This window comes from Macadamia integrifolia, chromosome 10 (assembly GCF_013358625.1).
Source record: "Macadamia integrifolia cultivar HAES 741 chromosome 10, SCU_Mint_v3, whole genome shotgun sequence".
NCBI lineage: Eukaryota > Viridiplantae > Streptophyta > Magnoliopsida > Proteales > Proteaceae > Macadamia > Macadamia integrifolia.
This window is the reverse complement of record NC_056566.1, coordinates 23,945,658-23,963,031: the sequence shown is the minus strand read 5'-3', so window position 1 is coordinate 23,963,031 and position 17,374 is coordinate 23,945,658. Positions and strand designations below refer to the sequence as shown.

General features: G+C 45.8%; 1 protein-coding gene across 2 annotated transcripts in view; it reads left to right on the top strand.

The window, feature by feature from the left end:
* Nucleotides 1–17,374, top strand: part of LOC122091341 (histone-lysine N-methyltransferase CLF-like) — a 101,071-nt gene that overhangs the window by 13,235 nt on the left and 70,462 nt on the right. The window lies entirely within an intron of this gene.

The window sequence follows — 17,374 nt, the reverse complement described above, 5'->3', positions numbered from 1 at the left end:
AGAATATACAAGGGGGGGGGGAAGAGGGGGGGAGGGAACTTATGCCAACAGGAAAAGGCAGCCCAAGGGAAAATACAAACCACAATCAAAAGAATCTAAACAATGCCAATTGCTGGAAAAAAGAGGGGGGGGGGAAGCTAGCAACATCAAGTGGCCTGGATGAGGTCAACCTGTAGGTTCCAAGGAGATATGACGTGAAGATTTTTTGAGGAGTTAGGGATGGGGTGGGTGTGAAGGGCATGAAGGCTAAGGGCTTTGGAGGTAACATCAAAATAGATAGCTTTCCAAATCATATCTGGGGATTTAGATTTGGGGGTCCATCTACGAATGTTACGCTCATTCCAAAGATGGTTAATAGTTGCACAAAAAGCGAGTTTACTGATAGTGTCACAAATGGAAGGTCTAGAGAATGCCATGTCAATCCAAATGCATTCTCTATCAAAAGGGAGGACAGGTCTAGAATTTGGCTAGCATTTGGAGAGGATAGATGTCCAAACAAGGGAAGAGAAGAGGCATGAGAAGAAAAGGTGGGAGATATCTTCTACAACCAAGGGACAAAGACAACAAGAAGCGATAACAGGGATAAGGCGGTGGATGAGGAAGGATTGCGTGGGGAGACATTTGGATAGCCATCGCCATAGGGTGAAACTGTGATGAGGAATGTGACCCTTGAACTAGACCAGATAATGCCAAGGAACAACCGGAGAAGAGATGCGAATGTGGGACCAAGCAGAGCCCGAAGAGAAGATTCCATTGGGGGAGGGGAGCTAAATACATTTGTCTTCTCTGCCTCTATGACTAGGGGGAAGAGGGGGGAGAGAAGGCCAGATATCAGCAAGTGGAGGGGGAGAGGAAGGGTGGGTCCAACCATTGGGAGAGAGGATAGAGGAGGCTAATGCATTAGTAGGGAGGTTAGAGGAGTAGATAACTCTGGGAGTTAGCATATGAGAGAGAATGCCCAGAGGATGCCACTTATCTTTCTAGAGGGAGGTTGACGGACCATTTCCTATGGAGTGGGAAATGACAGTGAGGGCAATGGGTCTGTGCTAAAGGATCTTCCTCCAGATCCAGGAAGCATCATAGATGGAAGGGGTTGTCCAAAGGGAATTGTGCTTGAGCAGGCCAGAAAGAATCCAATCACCACAAATGCTTTTGTGTTTGGACACAATTTTCTAGATAAGCTTAAGGACACCAACTGAATTGGCATCCTTAATTCTCCTAATCCCTAATCCTCCTTCAGCTTTGGGGAGATAGACCTTCTTCCATCTGAGAGGCTTGAGAAATCTGAAGGACTCAGTACCTTTCCAGAGGAAGGAGCAAATAAGTCTCTCAAAAGAATTGATCACCGAAGTAGGGAGGACTAAGGTGTCGGACCAGTATAGATACATGGATTGAAGGACCGATCTGATCAAGGTGAGGCGGCCGGCAAAAGAGCGGAGCTTACATTTCCAGAGCTGGAGCTTTTTCCTGAGATGGTCCAGCAAGGGGGAGCAGTGATGGGCTGAAAGTCTGGAGGAAATGAGAGGAAGGCCCAAATATTTGACAGGCAGGGAACCCAAAGTGATACCCGAGATGTCACAAAGGGTTTCCTTGGCCTTAGGAGAGATACCAGAGAGAGAAATTGGACTTAGGGAGGTTAATTTTGAGACCCGAAAGAGTTTCAAAGGTATGGAGAGTAGACATGATGGTGGAGATGGAAAGGGGATCAGACTTTGAGAAAATCATGATATCATCAGCAAAAGCCAAGTGGGAGAGGAGGAGAGCCTTGCACTACGGAATAGGAGGGATGAGATGGATGTCGGTGTGGATGGAGCGGGAAAGAATTTTTAAGGAAAGGGAGAAGAGAAGAGGGGAAAGGGGGCACCTTGGCAGATACCACGGCCCAAGGGGACATAGCATGCCGGGTTGCCATTCACAAGGATGGAGAAATGGAGAGAGGAAATGCAAGTACAGATCCAATGGACAAAGGAGGTCAGGAAGGCCATTTGGAGTAGAACATTTGAAATGGAGTCCCAACTAATCATGTTAAAAACTTTATGAATATCTATCTTGAGGAGGGTAACCGGAGAGTGAGTTTTGCGATCAAAACCCCGGACAACCTCATGACAAGGGATAATATTATTAGCAATGCTTCTACCCGTTATGAAGGCGGATTGGTTGGGACTGACAAGAGAATCAACGATTTTTTGAATTCTATTGGCAAGAATTTTGGCAATTAATTTATAGAGAAGATTGCAGAGAGAGATGGGTCTGAAGACATTCATGGAGATCGCACCTTCCTTTTTAGGGATAAGGCAGAGGAAGGAATGCTTGATCCCACTAATTTGAGTTGAGTTGTAGAAGAAACTGCAGACAGCCAGAATAAGGTCACTACGAATGGTATTCCAACAGGAGGAGAACAATCCATGCTGAAGCCATCAGGGCCTAGGGCTTTGTTGGCTTTGTGAGAGGATGGCCGAAAGGATTTCATCCTCTCTAGGAATTTATTAGAGGAAGGGGAGGAGTTCATTAGGGACAAACTTGTTGAGGAGGTTTGGGGGGATAGGGGGACGGGTGTGGGATGGACTGAAGATCCTCTAGAAATGGGAGATAGCCTTAGCCTTGGTAAGATTAGGGGAGTGAAGATCATTCCCAGATGAAGAAATGAGCTTAAGAATGGTGTTGGCATTATTCTTGGCTTTGAGGGAGCGGTGGAAATATGCCGAATTCGAGTCTCCCAACTCAAGCCATTTGATGCGAGCTTTCTGGTGGAAAAAGCATTCTTCTTGCTCTAGCATGAAGGAAAGGTCAGAACTTGCAACGTTTTCTTCCTCAGCCAGGACGACGTTGAGGATATCAAGCTGGATTCTGGATTCTAGATTGAATGGAGAGGAGCTTTTGTCAGCCATTGGAGACCTTGGAGGAGATATTCCCAAAAGTGGAGGAATTCCAGAACTTAAGGGTGGCTTTAACATTCTTTAACTTTTTTGGCAAAAGCAAGGAGGTGGGAAAGAGAGTGGGCGATGGGGATGTTCCAGGCACATTGGACAAGCTGATGGAAGTCTGGCTGGGAGATCCACATGTCAAAGAATTTAAAAGGCTTAGGCCCGAAGGAGCAGAAAGGAAGGATATGGAGAGATATGGGACTATGATCAGAAATCCCCGGGAGATTAAAACAAGTATGAGAAGAAGGGTTGGAGTCCAACCAGGCTTTATTGGCAAGGGATCTATTGAGCTTGCAAGCCACCTGATGGATACCAGCTCTTTTGTTGTGCCAAGTGAGCTTGGCTCACGACCACCTGAGGTCAGTGAGATTGAGATCGTCAATGCAATCGTTGAAAGAGTTGACAACCTGAGAATTGATGGGTTTTCCCCCATACTTTTTATGGCTGAAACGGATAACATTAAAATCTCCAATAATTCCCCAAGGCCTGGATCCAGAGGTAGGGGATAAAGAGAGAAGGTCAGACCACAGGGGCGGCTTAAGGGAAGCCCTATTATGAGCATAGACCACAGAAAGCAAGCAGATGAAGGGACCAGAGTGGTGGGAGATAGAGATTTGTATGACTTGGGCAGAAGAGGAGTGGCAGGAGATGGACAGGGAGGAAGGGTCCCAAAGGATCCAAATTCTGCCATTGGGACTGTGAAGGTAGTTGGATTCAAAGGACCAGCGGGGGGCAATAGAAGAGGCAATATGGGGGGCGTTGGCCTCTAGAACACGGGTTTCCAAGAGACAGCAGAGGTTGGATTGGGAGGAGCGAAAAAGTGAATGAATCTCAGCCTGTTTTGCCAAGGAATTAAGACCTCGGACATTCCAGATAGTCCAAGGGATCATTGGGAACCAGAGGGGGAAGGCAATAAACTCTTGGGTAAGTTGCAGGGAGTCTTGGATGGAGGTTGGTGGCTGTAGCCTATGACAGGGGAGGCTAGGGTATTGGCTGTGGCTTTAGTGGTGGTGGTGGTGGAGGATTTTTTGATTAGCTTTCTGTGGGTGGAGGTGGCAGTGTTAGAGGAGGTGGTTAGGATGCAGGGATTAGGAATATGGTTGGGCTAGGGGTTTACAGGAACCTCAACAGAAACCTCATCCAAAAGATCAGCCAGAGGGGCTAGGTAGGTATCATGACCAGTCAACGACCCAATTCTGATGGAGTTTCCTTCAGAATCGACTTCATTGTAGGGGTACAGGGGCCTAGTAGAGGCTTGCACATGTGGAGAAGAAGTGTCTGCATCAAGATGGAGATCAGTGAAGCTTGCTGGAGAGAAGCTGAGGGTAGGGAGATCTTCGCCAGGGGCTATGAGATCAATCTCGTACAAAGAGGATGTTGAGAGGTCTTCAAGGTTGGTGTCGAGGGCAGGGAGACTTTCCAAGGTCGACCGAGGGATGGAGAGGTAGCAGGGGCCTTCGAAGGCCAGCAGGGGTGCAGCAGTGGAGAATGAACCATCTGGAGATGACGTAACAAAGGCAGACGAGCAGGTGATGGAGGCAAGAGAGACGGTAGAGGTGGCTGAGCTGGGAGAGCTACCGGAAGAAGCCTGAAGCTGGCTAGCGGTCGAGGACAAAGGCTTCACGAAGGAAGAGGACGTCGGCGGCAGAGGCGAAGGCATCGATGGGTGCTGGTAGCTTACAACAGAGAACAATCCAAAAAAGGCAACGTTGGGTGAAGGAGAAGAGGGGGGTGTCGGGTTTGGAAGAGGAGGGTAAGGTGGGTCAGGTCAGGTGTTGGATAGAGTTGGTTGGGAAAAGATGTGGGTCGGGTTGTATATGTTTCCCGGATATAACGGGTGATCTAAAGGGAACTTTGAAAATTTATTGAGGAGATGAACCAAAAGGAATTGGTTCAAACGGATAAGGGCCGGTTCATGGTTGGTCTGGTTTGATGTGGAGGGATAAGTTCTGTTGGAGAGGCTAGGGCTCGAGGGAAAGGTTTTCGCAGGAGGCGCGATCGAAGGAAGGGGGAAGCACAGGTGGAAGAGTGGTTTTGGGGATAGGCGCTGAGGGGTCGGTGGCTTTTGGTAGTCTGGCCTGATAATCCAGAGGGAGAGATCGAAATGGGAAGATTCTGAGGAGTAGCAGCAGTGATCCGGTCTGGCAGAGAACAAAGAGAAGCATCCTCAGCTACCTCAGGTTCTGACATTGCAAGGATTGAGAAGGGATTTGATCTATTGGACAAAGGCATCGGTGACGGACTAGCAGTCCTAGGAGATGAGGCCATCGCCGACAGCGGAGCAACAACTGGTTTTGATACTTGAGTGTGACGGTTTCTTTTTTCTTATTTCTTTTGGAGGTGTGATCCTGGAAAGTGGCTTCCTGGGGACATCGCCGGAGATAGTACAACCTTCGTTGAGCTCTTGATCACTCATGGAGCAAGGAACAGTCAGATTTTTCACACAGATAGCAGTCTGGTGCCTAAAACACTTGCAGAGCGAATAGAGATCGGGGGCACCCAGTCATATTTGATTTCTTGGACAAAAGAGAATCCTTCTCCATTAGTGATCATTATTGAGGCAGGCAGAGGGTGATCAGCTTTGACTTCTACACAAATCCTTGCAAATGACAGCCGATCCATCAGTTTTATTCTTTTATCAGAATCAAGGGGTTTCCCAATGAGAGAGCTGACGAGGCTGAGACCTTTAACACAACAAAAATGGAGGGGAAGATTGGGGGGAATAACCCACAGAGGAATGGAGGTAGGTTCGGTTTTGTTAAAAGATGTATGTTCATCCCAGTTCCTTAGGAAAATAGGCTTCTTCCCTACAGACCAAGGCCCTCCATCAATGGCGGTGGATTTGTGGGCTTCTGCGTTGAATTTGAAGATGAATGCACCATTCTCAAGCATGAATGTGTTCAAGGAGCAGGGAGGCTTCCACTGGTTCAATAGGGATGCTTTCACAATGGAGAACGGTGGTCTGCTGCCCAAAAGGAACTGATCACACAATTCTTCCATTTCGAAATCTCAGACTCAAGGAAGCTAGGGGGACAGAGGCCCACAGGGGAAGAGATAAGGATAGTAGGAGGGTGGAAGTAGAGAGTGTGTCCAGCGGAAGGAGGAGTGGAGGAGGAAGAGGGGGCAGTGGGTGGAGAGGGGGTGGTAACAACAGATCACCAGGAGCCAGGGGGGATTGTCCTCAAGTTTTGGTCATTCTTCGACAAATCTTGTTACGCATGTCCTTCATGGCTGGTCACGGTAGGCTCTGATGCAAATAATATAAAACCAATTCAACAAGAAGCAACTTAATAGGAGGATCGCAATTCCTTCAATGGATAGTAGCAATTTTTTTTTGGATGAATAAATAAATCCATTATCAAAGAGAGAATGTTAAGTTTGTCTTGAATTCTTGACCCGTTTTGAAGATTGACCCGATGGGTCGAACTGCTATTTGGAATATATATAATGTACTGTTGCTTGTTGAGAGTCATTGTATTCTAGGGTTTTCACGAAGCTAGGGTTTCAAGGCGAGTTCTTCCTCGCTGCTGTTAGGGTGTAATCTCTCTTCTGCATAGTGAATCATCTTCTTCTTCGCCCGAGGACGTAGCACACCACCTTGGTGTGTGAACCTCGTTAAATCTCTGTGTTGTACGGATCAATTGTCTCCCTTTATTCGTGTTTCTTGGTGTTTGATCTAACAGAGAAAGATATACAAGAAGGAAGGAGAGAGAGAGAGAGGGGGGGAACTAGCGTAAATCCACAAAGGGAGGGAAGGTGACTCAAAAGACAAAAAAGGGGGGGGGTCCCAACAGCACTTCAAATCAAGAAAATATAATTGAGATTACAATAGAAAATAGAGAAGAAAAGAAGCAAAAAGTGTAGGGAAGGGGGGATAGGATTGTCTTTCTTGAACTCGGATCTCTCACCCATGGCCTCTCACCGCCACTCTTCTCACAACTTCCAAGCCAAAGCTTCTCTTCTTTTCTTTCATTCTCATCCTCTCTTTTGTCCAGTCACACTTATTTATAGTATTGAAAATAAGCTACAAATCGGTGGGGAATAGAACCTCCCATATGTATGTCAAATCCAAAACAAATCCCTCTCTTTTACAAAGATAGAAACCTAATAAATTAGAATTCCTACTTTCTAAAATTGAAAAACTAAAATTAGAAACTACCGAGATAACATCTTCCTAGCTATTACAAGGAAATATGAAAATGAAAACTAGATCAATCAAAAATTTCCTAAAATCTTGCAACTTAAACTCCTCCATGCGAGCTAGCCACGGGGCCCATGGATTTGGAATTGATCTCCTTAGAAAAACAGCCAATGCAAGCTGTCCATACTGGGATTGTTAAGTTCTTCTACCTCCAACTTTTTCTTCCCAGAAATATCTTCCACAGCTGGGAAGAATTTGGAAATTAGTTACTCCTTAGCCAGCAAACAAATCTGGAAATTAAAACTGCTGGTCGATCATGCTATATTGACAGAATATTGGCTTGAAAAAGTTGGATCGATGGGCTTGGGTATACCCAGAATGTGACCTTCCCAAAAAAAAGTGAAAAAAAGAGAATATGATCCAAATTCAGACCTGATTTGGAGCCCATTCGATGTACGAATACTGCATCCGACCTAGAGAACCAAGCAGTCTGTTTAGAGAGGGCTTAGGATACTTATATATCCTCTGGTAAGGACTGGCTAGGTTCTTGCCTAGGTACCTCGACTGTGCCTGCCCTTTCAATTAGCATGTGTATAGTTACCCTTTTATTTTTATTTGTTGCACCTGCAACTCTTATTTATTTATTTTACTTGGGAAACAGCCTCTTTGTGAAGTGAGGGTAAGGCTTCATACATTATGATCCTCCCTAGACCCCACAATGGCAGGAGCCTCGTGCATTGGGATGCCCTTTTATTTATTTATTTTTTTATGTGAGATAGAAAAACCTATTACTCTTGATATGTTCACATTTAGGGGGGGCAAGTACTATATATTTGTGTGAACAATGAACTATCTAAAAAAATATGTTTAAATGAATAAAAATTAACTAGTTTGGCCTGTTAACTTGGGAGGATTGAGTTCCGAGTACCCAAAAAAATGAAAGATATCTGACCAATGCCTGAACATCGTCCAAGAGGGTTTCTATTTATGATCTAGAAACTGTCATATTTATGCTCTAGAGAAGTGATCTAATTGGGGGATGTGTGTCAAGATTGGTTATATAATTTTTTTTATATTTTTTTGGATGAATAAATAATTCATTACCAAGAGGAGAAGAATATATAGGGTGTAGAAAAGGTGGGGGGAAGCTTTAGCCTACAAGGATAAGCGAGCCCCAGGGGAATTACATTCACAACAAAAAAACTAATCTGGGACAAAATTGGAATAGGGCGGGGGTGAAAGCTACATCACAAATTGGGGGGAGCTATATCAAGCATGATGGATGAGGTTCACCTGCAGGTTCCAAGAAGAGATGATGTGGGAGTTCTTTGGGGATATAGGAACAGGGCGGGGGTGAAGGTTCTGAAAGATATGGACTTTGGAGGTAACATCGAAGTAGATAGCTTTCCAAATCATATCCGGAGATCTAGATTTGGGGGTCCATCTACGAATGTTGTGCTCCATCCAAAGATGATAGATAGTAGCACAAAAATCCAGCTTACCTATAGTGTCACAAATGGAAGGGCCAGGGAATGTCATGTCAATCCAAATACATTCTTTGTCGAAGGGCAGAATGGGTCTAGAATTCGGCCAGCATTTGGAAAGAACTGATTTCCAAACAAGGGCAAAGAAAGGGCAGGAGAAGAAGAGGTGGGGGATGTCCTCAGCACCCGAGGGGCAAAGATAGCAGGCAGGATTGGCAGGGATGAGATGGTGAATGAGGAAGGATTGAGTGGGAAAACAATTGGTTAGGCACCGCCAAAGGGTGAAGCTGTGGTGGGGTATGTGGCCCTTAAAACAGACCAACTTGTGCCATGGGACAATCGAGCAAGGGATTCGAATGTGGGACTAGGCCAAAGCCGAGGAGAAAACCCCATTGGAGGAGGGGAGCCAAATACATTTATCTTCTCTCCCTTTGTGGCCAGGGGGAAGAGGAGGGAGAGAAGACCAGAAATCCGCAAGAGGGGGGGAGGGGGGACCAGCCATTGGGGGAGAGGATATAGGAGACCAAAGCATTAATAGGGAGATCAGAGTAGATAACTCTAGGAGTAAGGAGGTGAGATAGGATACCCAACGGATGCCAAGAGTCTTTCCAAAGGGAGGTAGAATGCCCGTTACCAATGGAGTGGGAGATGGCAGTGAGAGCAATGGGTTTGTGCTCAAGAATCTTCCTCTAGATCCAAGAAGCGTCAGAGATGGAGGGGGCAGTCCAAATGGAATTGTGTTGAGAACAGAAAAAATCCAATCAACCCAAATGCTTTTGTGTTTGGACACAATTTTTCTGATGAGCTTGAGGACACCAAACGAATTGGCATCCTTAATTGTTCTAATCACTAGACCTCCTTCAGATTTGGGGAGATAGACCTTCTTCCAGCTGAGAGGACTGAGAAATTTGGAAGATTCTGAGCCTTTCCAAAGGAAGGAGCAGAAAAGACTTTCAAAAGGCTTAATTGCCGAGGTGGGGAGGATGAAGGTACCTGACCAGTAAAGATATATAGATTGGAGAACCAATCTGATCAAGGTAAGGTGGCCAATAAAAGAGAGGAGTTTACCTTTCCAAAGCTGGAGCTTTTTCTTGAGATGATCCTGTAAGGGGGTACAGTGATGGGCAAAAAGCCTGGAAGAGATAAGGGGAAGGCCTAGATATTTAATAGGGAGGGAGGGATGCCTGAGATGCCGCAAAGGATTTCCTTGGCCTCAGAAGAGATACCAGAGAGAAAGATGTTGACTTAAGGAGTTTGACTTTGAGACCCAAAAGAGTTTCAAAGTTATGAAGAGTAGACATGATGGTGTTGATGGAAAGAGGATCAACCTTGGGGAAAATCATGATGTCATCGGCAAAAGCCAAATGGGAGAGGAGGAGAGCTTTGCCCTTGGGAATAGGGGAGATGAGATGAATGTCCATGGCAGATTGTATAGAGGGGGCATCCCTAGCGAATGCCACGGCCCGAGGGGAAGTAGCCAGCCGGGCTACCATTCACAAGGCCTGAGAGGCGGGGAGAGGAAAAACAACTACGGATCTAGTGAACAAAGGAGGATGGGAAGGCCATTTGGAGCAGAACATTCGAGATAAAATCCCAGCTAATCGTGTCAAAAGCTTTGTGTATATCAATCTTGAGGAGGGCAGCCAGGGAGTGATTCTTACGATCAAAACCCCGAACAATCTCATGACAGAGGATACTATTGTCAGCAATGCTCCTTCCTACTATAAAGGCAGATTGGTTGGGGCTGACAAGAGAATCAATGACTTTCTGAATCCTGTTGGCTGGAATCTTGGCTATGAATTTATAGAGAAGATTGCAGAGAGAGATGGGTCTGAAGTCATTCATAGAAACTGGTCCTTCCTTTTCAGGGGTAGGGCAGAGGAAGGTGTGATTAATCCCCCCTATTTGGTTAGGGTTGAAGAAGAAGCTACGCACCGCAAGAATGAGATCATTACGGATGGTGTTCCAGCAGGCGGAGAAGAATCCCATACCAAAGCCATCCGGCCCCGGGGCTTTATTGGCCTTGTGAGAGAGGATGGCCGAAAGGATTTCTTCCTCTCTAGGGATGGACTGGAGGAAGGGAAGGAGGTCATCTTGCACAAACTTGTTAATGAGGTTGGGGGGACGTTGGAGGGGCTGAAAATCCTCTGAAAATGGGAGATTGCCTCGGCCTTGATGAGATCAGGAGAGTAGAGATCCATCCTCGAGGAAGAAATGAGCTTGAGGATGGTGTTGGCATTATTCCTGGCTTTAAGGGAGCGGTGGAAATAAGCCGAATTGGAGTCTCCAAACTCAAGCCATTTGTTGCAGGCTTTTTGGCGTAGAAAGCATTCCTCTTGCTCAAGAAGCAAGGAAAGATCTGAGGCTACAACTTTTTCTTCCTCAGCCAGGACAGGGTTGAGGATATCAAGCTGGAGTTTGGATTAAATGGAGAGGAGGTTTTCCCGGCTAGCAGAGACCCTAGGGGAGATGTTCCCAAAGGTAGATGAATTCCAAAGCTTGAGGGTGGCTTTCACATTCTTGAGCTTTTTGGAAATAGCAAGAAGGGGGGATAGAGAGCGGGAGATGGGGATGTTCCAGGCACTGTAGACTAAATGATGGAAGTTCGAGTGGGAGATCCACATGTCAAAGAATTTGAAAGGCTTAGGCCCGAACGAGCGGAAAGGAAGGATATAGAGGGTTATAGGACTATAATTCCCAGGGAGATTGAAACAAGCATGGGAAGAGGGGTAAGAGTCCAGCCATGCTTCATTAACAAGTGCTCTATCAAGTTTGCAAGCCACTCGATGAGTGCCAGCTCTTCTATTGTGACATATGAATTTGGCTCCCGACCATCTAAGGTAAGTGAGATTGAGGTCATTAATACAATCATTGAAGGAGTCGACAGCCTGAGAATCAGTGGGGTTTTCACCATGCTTTTCATGGCTGAAATATATAGCATTGAAATCTCCAACAATCCCCCAAGGCCTAGATCCAGAGGAAGGAGATAGGGAGAGAAGGTCAGTCCACAGGGGCAACCTAAGCGGAGCTATATTATGGTCATAAACAACTGAAAGCGAATAGATGAAGGGATCGGAGTGGTAAGAGATAGAGAGGTACATAACTTGGGCTGAAGAGGAAAGGCAGGAGATGGATCCCAAAGAATCCAAATCCTGCCATTGGGACTATAGAGATAGTTTGACTCAAAGGACCAACAGGGGGCAATAGCAGAAGCTATGCGGGAGGCATTGGTTTCCATGACCCATGTTTCCAAGAGACAACATAGATTGGACTGGGAGGAGTAGATAAGGGAAAGTATCTCAGCCTGTTTTGCCGAGGAATTTACTCCTCGGACATTCTAGATTGTCTGAGGGATCATTAGGAACTTGGGTTGGAGGGCACCAGAAGCACAGTTGAGTAACGGGGGGTCTTGGGTGGAGGACCGCGGCTGTAGCCGATTACCAGGGAGGCCTTAGAGGTGGTTGAAGATTTATTGGATTGTTTTTTATGGGTGGAGGGGGGCAGAGTTGAGGGTGGTGTCCAGGGTGCAGGGCTTGGGCAAGAGGTTTGGCTGGGGGGCAATAGGAGCCTCATCCATATGATTAGCCTGGGGTGCTAACCAATTATCCTACGATGACAGAGCTAATCTTGTTAGGATTTCCTTCAGTAACAGCTTCCAAGGGCCTTACAAAGGCCAGGGCAAGATGACAATTGTCAACTTTTGAGTGGAGCTCTGTAAGGCCATCAAGAGTGGATATACGAACAGGGCTTTCGCAATTCTTAGTCAAGTTGTAAGCAGAGATATCTTTAATGTTGGTGCTGAGTTCAGGAGGACCTTCCGATGTCGGCAGATGGATGGAGAGATTGGAGGGGCCTTCCGAGGCCGTTGGGGGAGCAGCAATGGTGGTGGTAGCAGCATAAGATGTAGTAACAGTGGAAGGCGAGTAAAGGCCTAAAGGAGCGGCGGTAGAGGCGACTGGGTGACCTTCCAAGGTTGGCAGAGGGATGAAGGGATTGCAGAGGCCTTCTAAGGCTAGCGACGGGGCAGCGGTGGTGAGAGTAGCAGTTGGAGTAGAAGAACCAGTGGCAGATAAGTAGGCGACCAAAGTAGTATCCAAAGCAAAGGCAGGGGGGATGGCATCCGGAAGAGACCAGAGGCTGGTTTGAGACTGAGCATAAAGGTATCGAAGAGGTAGGGGTCGCCGAAAGCATATCCGAATTCGACAATGGGCGCTAGCTGTTATCATCAGAGAGAGGACAAAAAGGGACAATGACGGGTGGAGAGGAAGAGTTCATCGGGTTAGGAGGAGACGGGTCAGAGTGGACGAGTCAGGCAATGGGTACGATTGGATTGGGTAGGGGTGGGTTGGGTAGGGTATAGTTTGGGTATGGGTTATATAGGTTTCCAGGGTACATCGGGTGGTCCAAAGGGTATTTAGAGAATTTATTAAGGAGCTGGACTGGGAGGAACTGGTTAAAGGGAATAAAGCTTGGTTCAGGGGAGGACCGATTTAAGGAGGAGGGATAAGATTGGATTGGCATATTAGGGCACGATGTAAGGTTAGTCGGAGAAGGCACTATCAAAGGAAGGGGAAGTAGAGGAGGGAGGTTGGATTTGGGGATGGAGGCGGATGGAACAGAGGGCAAAGTCTGTCTGACTTGGCTTTCCAGAGGAAGAGACGTCGAAAAGGGCTGAGTCAAAGAAGCATCAGCGGCGATCAGATCTAGTAGGTTACCAAAAGAAGTAATCTCAGAATCTGGCGTTACAAGGATCCAAAATGGGTTTGATCCATCGGACAAAGGCATCAGTAACGGACAAGAGGTCTTTGAAGTCAAAGCAGCCATCGGTAGAGGAGCAGAGGCAGTTTCTGGTGCTTGAGAAGGACGATCTCTTTTTTTTCATAGGCCTCTTGGAGGTAGAATCCTTGAAAGGGATTTCATGAGATTGGGGCTATGGAAGAAGATCCATCTTTGAAAACAAGGTCACTCATCGGCGTTGGCGCAGAAAGGGTTTTTCAAACATTGAACTGTCTGGTGGCCAAAACACTTGTATAGTGCACAGATTGGGGGAACCCAATCATATTTGACTTCTTGATCAAAAGAGAAGCCTTCTCCATTAGTAATCGTGATCGAATGAGGCAGAGGCTGGTTCGCTTGGACTTCAACACAAATCCTTGCAAAAGACAGGTAGTCCATCAACTTTGTTCTTTTATTAGAATGGAGAGGCTTACCAATAAGGGAGCCAACTAGGCTAAGGCCTTTGATACACCAAAATTTAAGGGGAAGATTAGGGAGAACAACCCACAGGGGAATGGAGGTCGGATCTGATTTGTTAAAAGAAGTGTGTTCATCCCAGTTTCTAAGGAAAATAGGCTTCTTCCCCACAAACCAAGGCCCTCCATCAATGGCGGTGGCTTTGTCGAATTCAGCATCGAAATTGAATCAGAAGGTACCATTCTCATGCATAAACATCTTCAGGGAGCAAACAGGCTTCCATTGATTCAAGAGGGAAGCTTTCACAATGGATAAGCGGGGCCTACTGCCCAGAAAGGAACCAATAACACGATTTTTCCATTTCAAAATCTCACTCTAAAAAACCAGACAGACAAAGGCTGACAGGGGAGGAGTTTCGTATAACGGGAGGGTGAAAGTAAAGGGTATGGCCGGCGGAGGGGGCAGAGGAGGAGGAGGAGGCGGGGGCAATGGGGGGAGGAGGAGTGGAAACTACGGCACCGTTTGATAATGTTTTTGCTGTTTCTGTGTCTAGAAACAACAGAAACGGCTTTTCACGTTTCCAGAAACAAAAATAGATTTTTTTGGGCATCGTTTGACAATGTTCCGTTTCTACGCTTTCTTGTTCCCAGAAATAGAAAAACAACCTAAAAAGTGTTTGATAAAGTTGTTTCATTTCCCCCGTTTCTAGAAACATAAATCAAAATTTATGCCTATTTGCAATTCTAGAAACGACTTTGACGAAACAAATCGGACTTGTTTCGTCGTTTCTAGAAACGAATTTGAGAGAAAAAAAGTTGTTGTGCCCGATAAATCTCTCAACTATTTAAACCAAAGAAGAAGCAACTGAATCCTCTCTCCCTTTTGGGCATCTGATGATACTATTAGGTTTTTTAGTGGCATTATGTTTGCAAAAAACGTTTCAAGAAACAGGTTTATCAAACATTAAAAAATCCATTTTTGTTCCAGGAAACGTGAAAATCTGTTTCTGTTATTTCCAGACACAAGCAGTAGAAACATGATCAAACAGTGCCTATAAAACTCTAGGAGCGAGGAGGGAGGAGGAAGGGCCGATAGGAGTGGGGGAGGAGGGGAGGGGAGGAGTCAAGTTGAGGCTAGGCTGAAGGTGGACCGGAGGGGAAAGAGGGATCTCGGAAGGGGGGGAGAAGGTGATAGTAGGAGCCGCCGGGGGGGAAGTGGGCATGAGTCATGACATAGGGAGGAGAGGGGTCACGGTAGGTCAGCTAAGTCTTGAAGCGAGGAAAAGGGATTCCAGACAAAACAAAGTAGGGAAAGCTAAGGTTTAAAATTGGTTATACAAGCTAATATGGTTTATAGGCCAATTTCATCTCCTCAAGACTCTTTTACTATTCTGGCCTCCACAGAACTGCCCTAGTCTCATCCATCCTCCCCTCCCCTGGCTGGTCCCCTCCCTACTCCCCTCCTCCTCGGGATGATTTGTGGTCGACCCTTCCTCCTATTCCTCCTGGACATCGAGGAAGAGAGGACAAAATCCTCTGGAAGCCCTCTCCAACGGGCTCCTTCACTTAGGCCTCTGCCTTGGAATTTATTCGTTTCAAATCTCCTACTGTCCCTTGGCATAAGTTAATATGGTTTAAAGGCCACATCCCTCGCCACAGCTTCACAGCCTGGCGTGCCCTCACCGATTGCCTCCCCACCCAATCTTTTCTCATCCATAGACATATTCAGGTCTCTCCTTCCTGCTGTCTCTACTAGAACAATTCTGAAGATGTTAACCACCTCTTCTTTTCTTTCCCCTTCTCCAACACAATCTGGAAGAAGGCCCTCAACTCCATTTAGCCCAACCCAAGACCCACTTTGCCCTTCTCCAGGGAATGGATATGGATTGATATGACTTTTGGCGGCACTACATTGTGTGACACTATAGGGAAGCTTACATTTGCATCAACTATCAGCCACATTAGGATGGAGCGAAACCTCAGAAGATGGACTTCCAACTCTCGTTGCTTTGAAAGGACTTGGAAAGCCATCTGCTTTGAGGTAAGTTCCAAACTTGGCACCCTCAGGCCTAGACCTATCAGAGACACCCCAAGGAACAAGCATATTGTTGCCTCATGGAGACTTCCTCCCTCCACCATATCCTCTCCTTCTCCCCCCCAATTGATTGTATCCCATTAGTTGGGTTTTCGGGCCTTTGATGTATGGTTGCTCCAACTTCGGTTTTGCTCCCCTTTTTTTTCCCCTTTTATTTTCTTTTCCCTTGTACATTCTTTCTCTTAGTAATGAATTATTTATTCACCCAAAAAAAAACCGGTTATATAAGTTATTATAGTGTGGAATTTAGAAAAAAATTGAGGACTGGTATTATTAGAGGTTGGACTGATCCTGACTGATACTATCCGGCTAAACAATCCGAGCAAGATTGAATTAAAAAAGGGCATACCCAGTGCACTAGGCTTCCTCATGTGCGAGGTCCGGGGCCCGAGAACTACACAACCTTGTCTCGAGAATGTCAAGAGGCTATTTCGACTACTTGACCATCGGGTTCGCAACATTCGTACCTTACCATTGGACCAAGCACGCCTCCAAGATTGAATTTCTTCTTGATAAATTTATGATAGATTGCATTGTCCCATCCAGTAATATATTGTCAAGTGATTTGACTGATCCAAAATTAATCTTTAAATCATGGTATATAGTTTCCACCATAGTTATCAAGAAGTCGCCAAGGCGCTGCTAAGGCGACGCCAAGGCATTAAGGCGGTGTATGTAGGCTAAGGCAGTCATGCGCTTTATGGGTTTCATGTAAGGTGACCTCCTTAATGGCTGAGGTGATGCCTTACTGCCCCTTAGGACGCCTTATTGCGCCTTATTGAGCCTTACGATGCTTTACGACCAAGGCAGACACCTTTTATGTTTTTGTTTGTTATTTTTTTTTAAATGTATTACTATAGATTCCATATCTTTTATTGTGATTGGCAAGTCTATGGGAATTCTGTATACATGAGAACTATGGGATCAAGTCTATATAAAGTAAAAAACCACATTTTGTGGTTGAACAAATCACAAATCACAATTCACAAAATCCTTTTGGCTATTTCTTCTTTGTTTGGGAGAACTACGGCATCAGTGTTCCTTGCTTTATCGATTCCATCTCTGGAGACTCTCCTCTGGTGACTCTTCCTTCGGCTAGTCTTCCTTAGGCCATTTCGACTCCAACAAGGTTCTCTTCTTCTTCTTTTCCAGTTCTCTGTTACTGAATGGTGATCTCTTTCTCATTTGTTTTTTCTTCTTCTTTCTTTCTATTCCTTTTCCTTTAATCCCTTTTCTTTCATTCTTTTTCTTTCTTGGTTTTCTTTTCCCATTCCAGCGATACTGACCTTAGTTGCAGCCCTAATTAGACTAATAGGAGTAGAAATATAGTAGATGACCTTAGGCACTCATTTTGGCATCATAGAGGTAAGTATAATAAATGGGATGGCTCTTTGGCTCTTTCCACCCCCTCCCTTATTTGATGGCCATTGCTGGTGATTTTAGTTTAGTTTTGTATTTGTAATTGTAATTGCTCCAGTTGCTTTTGTACTTGGCTTTTGCCTTTGTTCTCTTGCTAGCTAAGGCTTCCCCCCCCCCCC